We start from the raw sequence: 17,085 nt of genomic DNA, 5'->3' as shown, positions 1-17,085 counted from the left end.
TTTGGAGATGTCTGTGGTTGGTTGGCTCTTTTGCTTTTGGGCCTATGGTGAAGCAGCATACCATGGCGGAAGTGTGGGTAGAGGAAGCCACCTCAGGACAGCTGGAAGACAAAGAGAAAGAAAGAAACCAGTCAATATCCCCTTCTAAGTCACACCCCCATTGACCTAACTTCCTCCCATGAGTCCCCACCCCTTAAAGGATCCATCACCTCCCAATAGTGCCACAGGCTGGCAACTAAGCCTTTAGCATATGAGCCTTTTGGGTGGCACTCATCAAGATCATAACACCCTGTCTGTCCCCAATCACTTAGACTCTCCTTGTCTGTAGTGTCTGAAAGGACATGGTGGTGGAGTTTAGTGTGGGTCTTTGATAATCCATCCTGCAGCAGCCTTTCGATGATGGCTCCTATTCAGCTCTACAAAATGTATTTTTGACATTTCTTTTAATTGTTCTCTTCTGTTTTCAGAACTCCAGTTACCAGATTTCAGAGTTCCTAGGGTTATATGTGCTTCATTATTTCCTATATTTTATATCTTTATTTTCTTTCCAATTCATCTTCCCTCCCTGTCTCTTTCATTGCCTGTGATTTGCCAAGTAGTGGTCTAAGTTCTCAAGATACAGCAGTGAAAAAAGCAGATAAGACCCTTTGCTCTCCTGGAGCTTGCACTAGTGAAATCTACCTCCTCTTCTCACCTGTACGCTTGTGTGTGTGAACAAAAGCTTTCTTTGTCTATAACTGTGCCTCTTTCTCCTAACTACTCTTTTTGGCCTTAAGGCTTTCTAAGGATGTTAGAGCTTTTGGAAGCCATATTCTCATAATTGCCTTTGTTTACTTTTTTTTCAGATTTTCCCTTTGTTCATTTTTGAAACTTCTGGTTTCCCTCAAACATTGAGTGATTCCTGGTTGTCAGCCATATTCTTAGGAGGAACTTGGAAGTCGGCCAAGAGCTCTATGGAGCTGAGTGGGGCCTGTGAGAGGGTAGGCTAGGCTTAGGGAATGCATGGACATCAACTGCCAGGTTCTCTCCAGACACATTCCATAAAGAGATAAGCCCTGGTGGCAGACACAGTTGCCTGCAGGGTGGGGCGAGCTGTTTCCTAAACAGACCCCTCATTGGTTCCTGTGCTGGCTGACCGCAGCCCCGCTTCTCCAACTCCCACCTTAGCTCAGACTGGTCCTGTTAGGCGGGTCAGCTTGTCTGCACACCCTTGCTGTTGTTTCTACCAACTCTTCCAGATTTCAGTGTCATTCATTTGTCAAACTCAGCCACTAGCTGGTGGCCTTTTCCCGTGCTTTTGGCCCTTTGGATCTTTTTTTTTTTTTTTTTTTTGGCTTTGAACTTGAGATTTGAACTTGAGATCCTCCTGCCTCAGCCCCCTGTGCTGCTGTGATTATAGGTGTGTGCTACCATGCCTGGCTTGTCATCTTCTGAACGAAGGAATCCTAGGTTCTCCCTAAGCCTGAGTTAATTTTATTTATCCTTTTTTCTTTCCCTGTCAGGTGATGAGTTTATTACCTGCTATGAAGTAATAAATGTGGTTGACTTTGGATGATTTCTTCTTGTCATATGGTTAAGAAATTTGTCAACGTACCTGTGCTGTTAGTGACTTTATAGATGTCTTGTCATCAGGCTATGAAGTTTTTGCTTTGCGGTTGTCATTGGTGTGTTGTTATCTTTGCTTCTCAGCAGTGCTCAGTGGTAGAGCATGTGCCTAGCATGCAAGATGCCCTGGGTTCATCCCCAGCACCAAAAAGAAAATAAAACATATTGCTGACATAGACTTCCTAATTTCACAAATTGCTGCTACATGGTTTTCACTTTGATAACTTTTGGAAAGTATGTTATAAAAATTTTGAAACTGATTTGGGTCCTTGGAACTATGACTGGTCTTCTTTCTTTGAATACATGTAGATGAGGAAAGTTACTTGCTCCAACGCCCCCTCCACGTCTTTGTTTTCTTTAAATGCACGTTCTGACACGCAGCACCCAGCTCTTTACTTCCACTCATTCAGTTGTGCACCACCAGGCCCGATATTTTCAGTTATACTCATAGTTCTGTCGGAAGCATTGCCAGAATGATTCACTGCCATACATTGTCACTTATTAAGTCAGAAATGGGGCCATTAGTTGTGTCTGAGAAGCTCAGAAATATGGTGGAGCTGGGGATCAGCCTCCTCTCCAGGTTAGTGGAGACTGCTCAGCTCTGTGGGCAGAAATGAATCCCCCAACCAACTGAGGGTGAAGTGGCTTCTGCAGCTCATCCCTTGCCCAAAGGTCAGGCTTCTCATGTGGCATTGAAAGACCAGGGATCTGAATGATCTTCAAGTTCCAAAATCCTTTGGAAAGTTAAACTCTCAACTTGATATTTTAAAACAAGTTTAATTATTTCTAGTACTTAAATATATCTTAAGTGTTCATATGAATAAAAGGGCTAATTGGGTTAACTTCAGAAGGCCTACATCACCAATTAATTCTTGTGTGTTTTTGGTAGTTAGAGCTGGAAACACTTTCTTAAAATCTGATTTTCTCAGTGAAAACAAATGTATGATATCATCGTTTTAAACTCATGGTAAAAATATGTAAATATAGGCTGTGACTTACATTCATCAATCACACATTGGCTTGAGTGAGAATGCTAAGACAAGATGGTGTGTTGGCCCACGAAGCGTCTTCACGGCTGCACAAATGAAAATGTAGCTGCAGGCCAGGGTTTCTGGGCTTACTGGGAGGGTTACAGGTATCTCAGGGATTGGCGGCCAGGTACGGATGGGAGGTGCTGGGTTCTGGATCTTGGCTGTGGAGACTCTCAGTGGAGTGTCACTCACCTGTGTGACAGTTGTCTTGATATCATCTCTCTGTCAAGATAAGTGTAACTTTAAGCCAGCACTTTCCCAAGTGCAATTGGCTATCTTAACTTAAGCTGTGCAAATCATGTTCTTTGTTCAAGAAAAAATTTTTTGATGTGTATTCAGATTATTTTTCCTTGCAGAGACCCTTGAGTTTTATAGGCATGGGACAATATGATCCTTTTTTTCTTTTTGTCTTTCATGGTTAAATCACACTACTTATCTCAGGCTCGGGGGCATGGGCTTCATGTTCCAAAAACACAAAATGGTACCCACTACAGTCTGCTCCCATTTCTGCCAGGCTGTTTGGGGCAAAGTCCCAAGTAACTCTCTCCTGCCAGATCAGAGGGCCTTTTTCAGTCTCTACAGCATTTGCAAATGTTCCCATGGCTTCCCCTTCTCCTGTTCTCATCGCATCTCTTTGACTCCTTGACTTCATCTCATTCTTTTGCTGGCGTCACCCTCTGCTCCCACCCGCAGTGGGTTCAGGTTGATTGAGGCATAACGGCCTGGTGAACTATCTTTATGAAGCCCAGATGTGACGCTCTCCTCGCCCTTCCGTACCTGGAACGTAGGGTGCCATGCAGACCAAGCACCCTTGCTGCCGCGGCCTTCCTCCCAGGCCTCCTGGCTGTGTGCCAGCCCCCAGGGTGCTGAGGGCTTTGCTTGACTTTCCTCTCCGTCCTCACAGCTCCCTGCTGCCTCCCAGCCTCCTCTCAGTCCCCACGGCTGTGTGAGCAGCAATGAGTCCTATGGGTACGGGCCAGGTACAGTTCAACTCTGTCTCCACTGCCCCATATCATTTGGGGCTCACTGTGGAATCACAGGGGTCTGCTAAACTGAATTAAGTAGCTTAAATGTAATGTCACATGGTTTTTAAAATATATATATTTTAGTTGTAGGTGGACACAATAACTTTATGTGGTGCTGAGGATCAAATCCAGGGCCCTATGAATGCTAGGCGAGGGTGCTACCACTGAGCCACATCCTCAGCCCTGCCATGTGGTTTTGACAAAGTGTTAAAGTTTAGGACTGGGCTGGCGTGGTGGTTCATGCCTGTAATCCCAGTGGTTGGGGAGACCAAGACAGGAGGATCATGGATTTAAAGTCAGCCTCAGCAACTCAGCAAGACCCTAAGCAACTCAGCAAGACACACACACACACACGGGGCTGGGGATGTGGCTCAGTGGTTAAGCACCCCTGGGTTCAATTCCCAGTACCTAAAAAAGAAAAAAAACATTTGGGGACAGGACCTAGGGCTTGGCTCAAGCGAGGCACCTGTCTTGCACTGAGCTCCGCCCCCTGCCCTAAGGCTCAAGGCTCTCTTATAAGGACTCGTGCCCAGAGACACAGGGAACGAAGAGCTGGAATACTTACCCTCGATGTCTGCTGAGGTGTTTCTCCAAGCCCAGGTTCGAGACAGGTGTGTGCCCGCAGAAGCCTTCTGCTGTGCTGAGAGGGGGTTTGCTGTGGGCCCTGGGGCCAGCCTTCGCCTCTGTGGAGGAGCTGACCTTGGAATGCTTGGCTGTCCTCTATTTCTTCATGTGTGTTGGTTCTCTTTTCTTCTCCCTGGCCCCTTCTAAACATGGATATTTTGTTTTTATTTTCTTTTTATCAGTGCATTATAATTATACATAATGGTGGGATCCATTGTGACATATTTGTACAGGCACATAATTTGGTCAGTTTCATTATTCCCTGTTGCCTCCTCTTCTCCCTCCCTCTAATCCCCTGATCTCTTCTTCCTCTACTTGACTATCTCCCTTCAATTTTCATGAGGTCTTTTTTTTTTCCACTTTCTTCCTCTCTAGTTTCTCTAGTTTTCTCTCTAGTTTCTCTAGTTTTCTCTCATAATGAGGGAAAACATTATGACCCTTGACCTTCTGAGTTTGGCTTATTTTACTTAACACAATTGTCTCTAATTCCATTCATTTTCCTTTAAGGACATAATTTCATTTTTCTGACTGAGTAAAGTCCATGTGTATATATACCACATTTGCTTTATCCATTCATCCATTGGATGGTTCCATAGTTTGGCTATTGTGAATTGTGCTGCTCTAAACATGAGTAAGCATGTATCACTGTAGTAAGATGACTTTAATCTTCAGGATAAATACTGAGGAGTGGGACAGCTGGTTCATATGGTGGTTCCATCCATGCCTAGTTCGTTTTTTTTTTTTTTTTTTTTAATATATACAGGGTCTCAGTGAGTTGCTTAACGCCTTGCCGTTGCTAAAGTTGGCTTTGAACTCGCAATCCTCTTGCCTCAGCCTCCCCAGCCGCTGGGATTACAGGCATGTGCCACCCCGCCCGGCTTCTACGCCTTGTCTTTTGAGGAACTTCCATACTGATCTCCAGAGCCCTTGTATTAATTTACAGTTCCACTAACAGTGTAAAATTGTTCCCCCCAAATCCTCTCCAGCACTTATTGTTAACAGTGTTCACGATGCCTGTCATTCTAACTGCAGTGAGAAGAAATCTCAATATATCAATGGGGATATTTTCAGCTATTACTTTTAATTCTGCTTTTCTTTTTTTCTGACCCTCACACTTTGGGGACACACTGGTGGTCTCAGTGGTCTTCCTGTTCAAGTCTCCCCTGTCTCACAGCTGGTATAAAACACCTCCCAGATTGTACCCTTGCTGGTATCTACAGAGTGAGTAAAAATTATTTTGCCAGCATTCAAAGCAAGTGATGGTGCTGCCTCAAATAAACATCTCCTGAGTTACGATCATGGCTATCAAAGTGCTGCTTCTCATAGGCCCCAGCGTCTCCCCTGCCGCAGCGATTTCGCCAGAACTCTAGAGATTCCGCAGCACCCCCCCAGAGCCGCAGGGACCTTCCCCCACCCCCGCATCAGCTCTTACCTCCACCTGCTCCCTTGCCAGCCTGAGCCCTCCTGCTTCCTGGGCAGCCCCCGAGCGTGGTGTAGGGAGATTGCTGCAGCTCTGGGGTCACCCACACCTCTGAATTCTGGCTCTGCCCCACGTGTGCTTTGGTGGCAGGGCACTTCTTTCCCATATGGAGTGGAAAAAGACACTGGGCAAGCCCTTTCATTTCCCCTCGCTGTCTTTTCTCATGCAGTTCATTCAATCTTCAGTCTTTTCCTCCTTCAGTTTCAGACATGCGCAGCAGCCGGAATCTCTCATGGTGGACCCCAGTGCTAGCCTGTTCAGGCACCTCTGCTCCGATGCTGTTTCCTCCTCCCAGAATCGTGTCCTTCCTCTCTTCAGCTCCTCCTGGACTCCTGCCTTCACTGTCTGCTCTGATTCCCCTCTGACCATCCTCTCAGGAGGGGTGAGGCGGTCCTCTGTATTCTTGTGGCATCTGACTCAGCTTCTTCCACAGCAGCCCACCAGGCATTTGCCTTTGCAAGGGGATACTGAGGATACAGCTTCTTTCACAGGAAAATGGCAAAAGCTATGACAGAGAGAGCCACGCATCACATACCCCACGCCCCGACTGTCTCGTTGGCACGTTTCCTGACAATCTTTCTGTTTTATGGGCTGGAGGATCTTTATCTTTCAAAGACCACTCAGCTGCAACTGGGGGCTTCTCTTTCCAAGGCTTTCTTGAAATGAGTGTGAAATATACAAGTCTAACCATAAGAAGAAACCTGCAGAGTGCTTGCACATACAAGGTGTGCAAGAAAGATTTGCTGAATGTGTGAAGCTCACCTGTTGTGTTAACTTGAAACTTTGAGTTATTCCTGGGCATGGCATGCTTCTTTGCTTTCTGGATAGATTGCTACATAGACTTTGCAAGTAGGCATGCCCTGCAGCTCTGTGGTTGTGGTCGAAGGCTCAGAGCTCTTGCCCTAAGGTTTGACACATGCCAGATCTGCTCCAGGATTTGAACTTGAACTGTGCCAGTGTAGACAAGCTCTGTCCAGTACCATCACTTGGGTTAGTTACCTGAAAGTGAGTGCTCACGGTCAGGTGAAGAAAATGGCTCAAGACATTTCAGAGGCCCCACATACACCCATGGCACTCTGGCTTGTGTTCAATGTCACCCTGAAGGTGGTTGTGAGCTTCGGTACTGCACTAACTCAGGGAGAGAATAATTCTGGTAGAATTTCTGTTTAGCGAAAGAAACAAAACTTTTTTTCCTATTCTACCTATTCATCAGAAAAACAAGTGCCACCCTCCTTCCTCCAGAGAAAGCAAAGACCTACTCAGAAGGTGAGTAGAATGCCCCTGATAACTGAGTCCACATTGTTAAAACAACCTGTGGAGGACAAGGCATGATGGGATAAGCCAACATTCCACTTAGAGAAGGTACACGCCTCTCTTCCATACAGAGTCCCTGGATGGTTTTTGTAGAACAAGAGCCCTGTATGTATTATATATATATATGTAAAATCTCTTACTGAACAATAATAATGATTTTTTGCTGGTGGGCACAGGGGTAGGACTTTTTTTGAAGATAAAAGTAATTTTAAAATATGCCTTTGGGGAAAAATACACAATGGTATACCATTGTCTGTATTTAAGTTATTTGGGATGTTCATGAAAATGTCTTTATGCATTTTTAAATTGAAAAATCCATAGACTTTACAACGTTTTGTAAAATATGTTTATTCACAGCTACATCAGATGGGCCTATTAGCAGTAATTAAGAGGTCTGTCTAGTATTTACGCTTCAGTTCTGTGGCTGTCCATTCTGTTGAGGACTAGGACTCTGGGCTGTCAACCTGTGCCCTTTCCAGGCAGCAGTGACCTGGAATCACCGCTTCCTCCTGCCCTGCAGACACTTGGCCATGCTCGGTGCTCCCTGGACCAACACAGCCGGCCAGGACCACTAGAGGTCTCAGTCCTTTGTGCTCCAAAAGCTCCCAGAGGCTCGCTGGCAGGGCACTTAGGCTTCTTAGCACCCAGGCGGCAGCCCAAGGTCATCAGGAAAATGCCTTAAGGTGAACGGGGCTGTCAGGGCTGCTGGCCGATGCTCCTTCCCTGGGAAGGAGGACCAGGACCCCAGCCCGCCTGGGGGAAGCAAGTGGTCAGTGAGAACAAGTACTTCCTCCACTTGCAGGAACGCCTGGGCGGGTGGGTGCCAGGTGGGTGGCGGAAGGGCTTCAGCAACGAGTGAACACCAGCCCCGCCTCCCCCTGCTCACACCCCCACTGCTGTGCTCTGTCCCAGCTTTGGGCTGAGCAACGGGGGCGAAAAATGGAAGAGAACATGGCCCTGACCTCTGGGAGCCTCCGGGCTGTTGGGAGGACAAGCGTGGACACTGATAAAAGTGAAATAATTGGCCGGTGTAACTAGCGATCTCGGCGGCAATGGGCAGCGCTGACCGCGTGCTTCTGTGTTAGGAAGGCAGGGGGATCCATAGTCCAGAGCCGTGGCGGGGAGGCCACGGTGAACTGAGACTTGAAGGACGAACCTGGAGGGAGGCGGCCAGAGGAATTTGAGGGAGAATTTGAGCGCAATCGCGAGGAACCGGCCGCTGCGCGTGGGGGCTGCAAGCGGCTCCACTGACCTGACTGGAAATGGAGAAGCCAGAGGTGACAAGCTGGAGGTCACATTGTGGAGGGGACTCAGTTCCGCTTCCAAGTGCCTCTGGGGGGAGTGGCCTGTCAGGCGGGGGCAGCACCAGGACTCTAGCCATGCTGGGTCCAGTGCAAACATCCAAGAAACTTCTGGAAGGTCCGGTCCTTCCTCCAAACTGCTACCTGCAGGGCTCCATCCTCAAGGGTGGGATCAGGGAGTCCTCAGCAGCCTGGGTATTTTAGGGAGTGGCTGTGCAAAAGCAAGCTTCGAATAGAGTGACTTCAAGCCTCGGCACCAAAGCTCTGCGCCTGTGGGAGTTGTTAAATCTCTCTGAGCGTCATTGTCTCATGATGTCTCTGAATGGAAATAAGGGCACTTTTCTTTTGGAGGTTTTGAAAAGATTGTTTTTGGGGGGTTAGGGCTTGAACCCAGGGGTGCTTTACTACTGAGCTACCTCTCCAGCCCTTTTTATTTTATTTTGAGACAGGGTCTTACTAAGTTGCTGGAGCTGGCCTGGAATTTACAATCCTCCCGCCTCAACCTCCTGAGTCACTGAGATTACAGGCGTGCAGCACCATGCCTGTCTCTTTGGAAAGATTCAAGGAGTGTGTGTACATAAATATGACCAGTGCTTAGCTTGTGGTAGATGCTGAGTATGGCCTGGGATGATCTCGTCTCCATGAGCAATATTTTTAAAGGAGTAGAAGGCTGGAGGAAGCGAGCTCTTGAAGAACTATTTGAAGGAAAGGGTTTGAACTGAGTGGTGGCTGAGGAGACACAGAGAGGGTTTTGAGTTGAGAGATTTTTTTTAAGAGGTAAAATCAGAAAGACACAGTGATGGATAGAGGTTGCTGTGGTCTGAATATGGTTTGTCTCCTCTAGAACTCATTTTGACATATGATTGCTGCTGTGGTGGTGTTGGCACATATGGTCTGTGAGAGGTTATTTAGTCTTTAAAAGGAATGAATGCCTTTCTCCTATAAGTGAGTTCTTGCTCTTGTAGGACTGAGTTTGTTAGGACAAAGAGTGCTGTTATAAGCAAGTTCATCCCTCCTGTTTTGTCTCTTTCATGTCTACCCATCCTTCCACTTTTCGTCATGAGTTGAAGCAGATGGTGCTATGCTCTTAGACTTCCAGCCACCAGAACTTTGAGTCAAAAAAAGCCTCTTTTCTTTATAAGTCACCCAGTTTCTGGCATACTGTTATAGCATCAGAAAACAGACCAAGGAAAGGGGTGAAGAAGGAATCCACAATGACTTTCAGATTCCTGCTGTGGGTGATGGAAGCCTCATGGTATGCCATCTGAGAGCAAGACCACAGGGAGATGAACAGTTTCCAGGGAAAGATGGAAGTAAGTCAGGGAAGAGGTGCATCGGAGAGCCAGGCCCATATAGGGCTTGAATATTGTCCAGGATGCCTCACGACTCTCGCTGGCCCACTTAGGGACAGATCACGACTCTTGAGGGCCCCCTCAGGGACAGGCATCTGGTGTTCCCTTCCCTGCCAGCAGCCCCTGTCTGTGACCCAGTGCATCTCTTCCTATGTTTGCTACATCTGCTTTGCTGCTGTCACCACCAACGGATTCTGTTTCTGTGCATCTCAAGTTGAGCCTGACATTGAACACCCTTGCTTGGGGGGTGGGGGGGTATTCACTACATGGATTATCTCACATTTCTGTGGGCCAGGGGTCTGGGTACAGCTTTTCTGGGCCCTGTGCTTGGAGTCGCAAGCTGAAAATGAGTGCCAGCTGGGCTGTTCCCAACTGGAGGCTGAGTTGGGGCAGAGGCCGCTTCCAAGCTCCTTCAGGTTATTTATTGATAGAATCCATTTTCTTGCGAGGAAATAAATTCTGTCAACAATCTGAAGGAGTGTGGACGTGAGAGTTTCTGTTCTTTGCTGACTGTTGAATGGCTTCTACCCTCATTCCTGGGTCTTCCACGGTTTCCTGCTGGGTGGCCTTTCCAGGGGCAGTTTGCAACATGGCAGCCAGCCTTGGGCAAATTGTAAGGCAACCTGAGTCACCGTAGGACGTGTCTGTCACATTGGCCACATTCTATTGGTTGGAAGCAAGTCACAGGTCCTGTCCACATTCCAGAAGAGAGAGTTACACAAAGCCAGGTGAGCAGTAGAGGTAGGGCTCCCGGGGACACCGTAGGCTCTGTCTGTTGCCACAGTGGGCTAGTTGCTGGGCTGGGTAGAGTGTACCACAGGCTGTGTTGGCTTCTTTTGGGACTGGGCACAGTCCTGGGCCCAGCTGCTGTGGCCAGAAGTGGAAGGTGTCTTGCAGTTGTGAGCATGGCAGTTTCCTCACACCAGCTGCTCTGCCTCCTTGTTCCAGGGGGTGTCTGGCACTGCAGGCTCAGGGTGCTCTGCAACTCAGAGCAAAGCAGGGGCTTGCTTGCACCCTGTGTTAGTCAGCTTTCTGTCACTGTGGCAAAATACCTGAGTTAACCAGCTCGAGAAAAGAAAAGGTTTCTTCTGTTTGGCTCAGAGTTCCAGAAGTTTCAGTCCATGATTGCCTAGACCATTGCTTTGGACTCTGGAGGAAGATTCCCTCAGGGCAGGAGCCTGTGGTGGTGGACTGCTCACCTCTTGGTGGCCAGGAAGCAAAGAGAGAGACAGGAAGGGACCAGAGTCCCCATATGCCAGGTGGGGCACAGCCCCAGGGACCTCACTCCTTCTAGGCCCCACCTTTTAAAGATGCCGCCACCTCCCAGTAGCACGGCAGGCTGGTGACTAGCATCTCACACGGTGGTGAAAGCCAAGCTACTTGTGGATCTGCTTGCTCTAGTGAAGTAGGGACTTCAAGTCATCTGTTTAATGATTGAAATTGACATTTTGAGGTGTCTAAGCTTTCCTGTGGTCCCACCTCCTCAAAATTGGCAATAGCGCTTTTATAGAATTTTCTATAACCCTCGCATTAAGTCAACTTTTCAGTAGCTGCCTTCTCTTCTCATCTCCTTTTAAAATACTCAGCATTCTCAGTTTTCTGAAGCTACAAAAATTTTTGACATATAATAAACAATAGTTTGATAAAAATAGTCACTGCTACATATGGGAATGTTGTCTCTAATTTAAAGGGAAAGTCACATGACTTTCTGTGCTTCAGTGCTCAGTCTGTAAGCCGCGGGAGGCAGGGAGCCACCTCTCTGTCTCAAGGCTCTGAACTTTGGGGTAGCCATCTCCCGGGTCCCATGGTGAGGAGTGTAGAGAAGGCGGCCGGTGAGGGCGCTGGCTGTCCAGACACAGCTGGTGCGGCTGCAGTGACCCTTCGGGGTCCCTCTGTGCTGCTGCAGCCTTTCTAAACAGTGCTCCCTTCTCCAGGATCTCACTCCTGTTTGTCTGCAAGGCTGACGTTTGTATATGGCTTTTCAAAAACCTGTTCCACTGGGTGAAGTTCAAGCATGACTTACTGAACCTTAGGCCCCCCAAGGTCACTGGAAATGCTCGTGACAGTTTGGCTCTGTGCTTTCCTGACTACACTTCCGCTGGTGTCCGTGCACATTTCCCTCTCTTTCATCACGTCTTTGTCTTGTTGCCATGACTTCAACCAAAACCGAGGGCTGGGAGCAGCTCAGTGGTAGGGTGCCTGCTTAGTGTGCTCAAGGTGTGATCCCCAGCCCTGGGGGAAAACAAAAACAAAAACAAAAAATCTCCACCAAATTCTGTAATAGGGTAGTTTATACAAGTGCCAGGAAGACATAGGTACCACAACATGACTTCCAGTCAATACCGTCCTGAGCGTTCTATACAATTGAAGTACTCCTCAAAAAATATTGCACAAAACACTAGCTCTCAGAAACACTACTTGACTTTTTAGGAAAGAATTCTTTGACCAAACATGCTCATGCTACACTGCCTGTTAGAGTCCACCTTTTGGGACATCAAAGTGCTCATTAGAACACGTTATTTTTAATTCAGTATTTTCTGAGCTTCTTTGAACAGGATACACTTTTTTTATTAAAAAATTTTAAAGCAAAACATCTTAACATCCTATAGATCAGAGCAGTGCTACATATGTGCACAAAAAGGGTTTCTTTTGAACATTTACTTCAGTTCTGGAAGACCCTAGACCTAGATGCTGCTGCCTAAATCCCGTGACCTGATTCCTTTAATTTTAGACTGCTTTTTAAAAGCACATAGGCTGCTTTGATCAGTTTCTCTTTCCTTGCAGTTTCATGGTTCACTTGGAACTTAGCATGAGAGTTCCTCTTCTGATTCACGAGGGGTCATCCAGCCTTTCCTCTTGACCCCCTGCAGGCTGGAGCCTCATTTCCAATTCTGCAGTGGCCTGGCCACCCTTTGCCATCTGATGGTTCTTGCGCCTGCCTGGTGGGTCCACGGGCACAGTTACCTGGCAAAGCCAAATGGGAAAGTCAGCCATGGATCTCCAGTGGCACTGTCCTCCACATTTCCAGAAGCACTGGGGCTGGGAGATGGCCCAGGAAATTCAGACTCACTGGCACGGGAAGTTCTGCAAGGGCTCCTCTGGGTCCACCCCTTTCCTTCCTGTCTCCTCAATAAAGTGAGAGATGGATTTCTTCCTCACCATATTTGAGGACTTCACCCATGTAAAACTTTCAGGTGCTTCTCATAATATAAACCCTTTATTCCTTTTGATGTGGACAGGACAGTTGCTCAGAAAAATGACATTTTAGTAAGTCCCAGGATATGCACCCCCCACCACCTTTTGCAAATGCCTAGCGCCACCTAGCGGCCACAAGGAGGTTCATTTTCCCAGCCAAGTGCCTGGCTGGTTACATCCCCTTTGTAGAGAGGGTAGGTAGCGTTTGATAACACCTTGTAAACTGATTCCTGGGGAGAGTGCCTGCCTGAATCACTCCCTTGAAAAAGATCCAAATGCAGTTGTTAGTTTAATGACCTGCGTTATTATAGGCTTTGGATTTTGTGTGTGTGCCAAGCCAGAACGGTGAACAATACACAAACTCTTGAGGGAAACGCTCCTGCAGAGTGGGGCAGACAACATAAGCCCCACTGTCTGTGAGGGCTGGTGGTTTCAGTCGCATTTTTATGGCATTAATCAATTTGCCTTTGCAATTTATAGGAATATTGTTCCCACACTGAGTTTTGTTTACTGAGAAAAGATTTGGAAGTTAAAAGGGAAGCCCTGATCCCTCCCCAGAATCTCAGCTAACTTCCTCCATGCAAAATGGAAGCAGATCTACAACCCAGTCAGACAGAAAGGCCTGCCAACCTTGGCAAAGCATCGTGGTCCCCCCACCCCCAAAGAGCACCCAGACCTTGATTTTAAGAAACATTTCTGCCAGGGGTCAACAGTAGCCCTGCTTTAGTAGTTGTTGCTGCGTGCCATTTGGCTGCGATCAGATGCGATGGCCTCTGCTTCAAGGACTGCTTTCTTCTAGCCCAAACAAACTGACTTCAGAGGCCTGAGGCAGCTGGGTGGGTGGACACATCACTACCGTCCACGGGCAGTCCGAGTCTGACCATGACCTGTGAGCAGCACCAACAGGGCACTTTTTGTGCACTCTGCTTGGGAGGGTGGCGGGCCATGGAAAGCCCTGCGCATTGTATTTGAACTGCATCTGCATGATGCAGAGCTATGTGTCTGTCTCTCTCAGTGGCAGAGAGTGGCCCTTGGAAACAGGCTCACCTCTCAGACCCTGCAGCTCAGCCCTGCCTGTGGTAGTTTAGGACGTAGCTGGCAGAGGAAAGCCACTTACTTGCACACGCTGAAGTTGTGACCATATGCTGTTTTAAATTTCAAAGCAGACTTTTAATAGCAGTTTCGTGTTACCTAGCTAAAAGTAGCTGGGGCTTCTTGCTATATACTTTCACACCTCTTCCCCCTTGTCCTGGACCATTCCTTCTGTGCTCCCTAAATTGCATATCCTGGCTGCTTTTGAGCATCAAAAGACATCTTTGGCTTCCGCTGTTCGTGGACGCAGGTGCTATGTCAGCGCTGGCCTGCCCCAGCTCCCTCTGCCCCAGTCCCTCCCCAGCCGTCTTCTCCAGCCCTCCTCTCCTCCACCTGTACGTGATGGTTCCCTGGACTAGCTCCAAAGCACTTTCTTTCATCCCTTGATTGGGGTTTTATTTTTAAGAAGAAAGCCAAGCACATTTTTAACAGCCGCAACCAGATGGACTGAGCTCCTCCGAGGCAGCACGAAGGCAATGAAAGCCTGGGCGCTGGTGCGGCCAGCCCAGCGAGAGGCCCGGGGCCGCCTGCCAGCTCCCCTCACCTGCCCAGCGCCTCTGCTGTGTAGGAGGCAGGTAACCTAGGGCAGTGTTTTGCTGACTCTTTCTGTCCTTAAAACAATGACCGAAGTCTGTGTCTTCCTATCCCCAAGGCTTTTCCATCCCTGTCTTGGATGCTCTTCCCTCCTGTGCTCCGTGGTAACTTTGCCTTCTTGGGAGCCCTCTTTGTGGGTAGCTGCTTCTTGCCTCTTCCTTCCTTCTCTCCCTCCCCCTCTCTCTTTCTCCCTCTCCCTCTCCCTCCCTCTCTCTCTCTCTCTGTCTGTCTGTCTCTCTCTCTCTCTCTCTCTCTCTCTCTCGCTCTATCGCTCTCTCGCTCTCTCGCTCTCCCTCTTGTTCACATGGACAGGTTAAGCCATCATTATGTCTTTTCCTTTGAACCATAATCCTTTCCTTCCCTGCTCCTGCTGACCTTCTGGAAAGGACTCTGGCCTGCTGGCTGAGGGCAGCCTCCCACTCTGAGCATCAAGGACCAGGGCTGGACACCCTCATTCTTCCCTGGCCTCGCCCTGGTCACTGACTCGTGCTGCCCTTTCTCATGTATTTCGAGTGTGCTCTGTCCCACTGCCCTGCTGCCCCTTGGCATCACTCCACAGCCACCATTTCTCACCTTGCTGCCCTTTGTCTCTCAGACAGTCTTTTACACTAATGCCAGCATTTTACATAATGCTCAATGGCACAGGTCTAAAGGTGCCACTCACCCTGTGGAGGAGCCCCTGTGACCACATATCCCACCAACCAAGTGGGTGTGGGCCTGGCAGACCCCCTGGCCCCTCCCGTTTCCCCAGGCTTCATCCTAGAGCATCATTTCCACAAGCTGGATGGGACACAGGCTGGGCACGCTCACCCCATGGCGTGTGACTTGTCCTTTTCTGGTTGCACCCAGTACTGTGCCTGTGGTTCAAAGTGTGCCCCTCCCTACAGGCTTCACCCATTTGGCTCCTTCTGTTTCCCAGGCACAACCAGAACTGGCTTCTCCCCAGCATGGTGCAGGCCGCCCCCACGGCATTCCTGTTGTAACCTCTGGACACAAGCTCCTCCTCTGAAGCCCTTGGTGGACCTCGCCCTTGCTCAGCAAGTACAGGTACAATGAGCAGAAAGCATCTTGTCCAGCCCTGGTGGCAACCTCTGTCACTGCCTAGTCCTGCCACCATTTTAGAGGTCAGAACCTGAGGCCCTGAGGGGTTGAATAACTTGCCCAAGTTCATGGACTGCAGTGTAGCCACAAAGCCTCTGGAACATTTTGCAAAAAGTGAAGAGGTGGGCCTGACTGCACTGAGGCCAGGGAGGGACAGCCTCAATGCCAAGGCTGAGGAGCCCAGGAGCTGTGGTTGGTTCAGAGGATGTGCCCGGGGTGGGAGTGGTGTTGGAGGAGGTCTGTTCCAGCTCTGAGATGTTGGACAATCTGGACAAACCGGGAGAGAGAACTGAGACACACAGTAGGGCGGCCCTTCCAAAACCTCCAGTGGATGCCTGGAATCACAGACAGTACTCACCCTTATATACCAGCACTGCGATACCATGACCGTCTGTCTAATAACTAGGATGGCAGTGACGTGATTACTGGGCAGGTAGCATACAGAGCGTGGATACTCTGGACAAAGGGATGATTCATATCCTGGGTGGGACGGAGCAAGATGGTGCCAGATTACATCACACTGCTTAGAACAGTGTGTGATTTAAAACTGACCATGGTAACTGAAACTGAGGGAAATGAGACCATGGACAAGGTGTGTAATGCTTTGGATCTGGAATGTCCCTCAAAAGCTCATGAGTTGAAGGCTTGGTCCCCAATGCAGTAGTGTTCAGAGGTGGAGCTTTCGGGAAGGCTCTGATGGCATCTGTGGATTAGTAATTTAATGGCAGTATTGGGATCGTAGAAACTGTGGGAGGTGGGCCCTAGTTGGAGCCCCTGTCCTTGGGGGCATGCCCTTGAGGAGCACATCTCACTCCTGGCCCCCTCCTCTTTCTCTGCTTCCTGCTGCCAGGAGAGGAGCAGCTGTCCTTCGCAGCACCTGTCCACCATGATGCTTCTGCCTCGCTGCAGGCCTAAATGCAACAGAGCCAGTGGACCATGGGCCAAAACCTCTGAGACTGTGAGCCAAAATAAATGGTTGTTTTTCTCAAATATTTGGTCACAGTGACAAAAATACTAACACAAGGGGGGGCTGCTTATTTCAGAAGACCTCGAGGGACTTGGAGGGTGAGTTAATGTGAAGTGGGAAGAAGAACAGAGACATCAGGATGTCTGGTGTTCTGACCTGGGGATTGGCGGAATGGGTGTCATTGCTAGAGAGGGGGAGACATGAGGGCTGGGGAGATAGCTCAGCTGGTAGAGTGCTTGCCTCACAAGCACAAGGCCCTGAGTTCGATCCCCAGTACCTCAAAAAAAAAAAAAAAAAAAAAAAAAAAAAGAGAGGGGGAGACATGAGAGACGAGTCCTGCTGGGCGGAGGTGAGGGGTGCGAGGGGACCACGCTCACCCTGATGGAGGGATTGGGCGGCAGCAG

At 48.7% G+C, this 17,085-nt stretch overlaps 1 long non-coding RNA gene across 1 annotated transcript; it reads left to right on the top strand.

Moving 5' to 3' along the window:
• The first annotated feature begins 7,762 nt into the window (after positions 1 to 7,762).
• Positions 7,763 to 16,796, top strand: LOC306656913. The gene is made up of 3 exons (XR_013762664.1): positions 7,763 to 8,498; positions 15,533 to 15,737; positions 16,624 to 16,796. It is a non-coding gene; the product is annotated as an uncharacterized lncRNA (long non-coding RNA).
• Positions 16,797 to 17,085: the final 289 nt, after the last annotated feature.

Source organism: Sciurus vulgaris (genome assembly GCF_902686455.1).
Source record: "Sciurus vulgaris genome assembly, chromosome: 3".
NCBI classification, from domain to species: Eukaryota; Metazoa; Chordata; class Mammalia; order Rodentia; family Sciuridae; genus Sciurus; species Sciurus vulgaris.
Note: the sequence above shows the minus strand (reverse complement) of the source record. Positions and strands in the feature narration are given on the sequence as shown.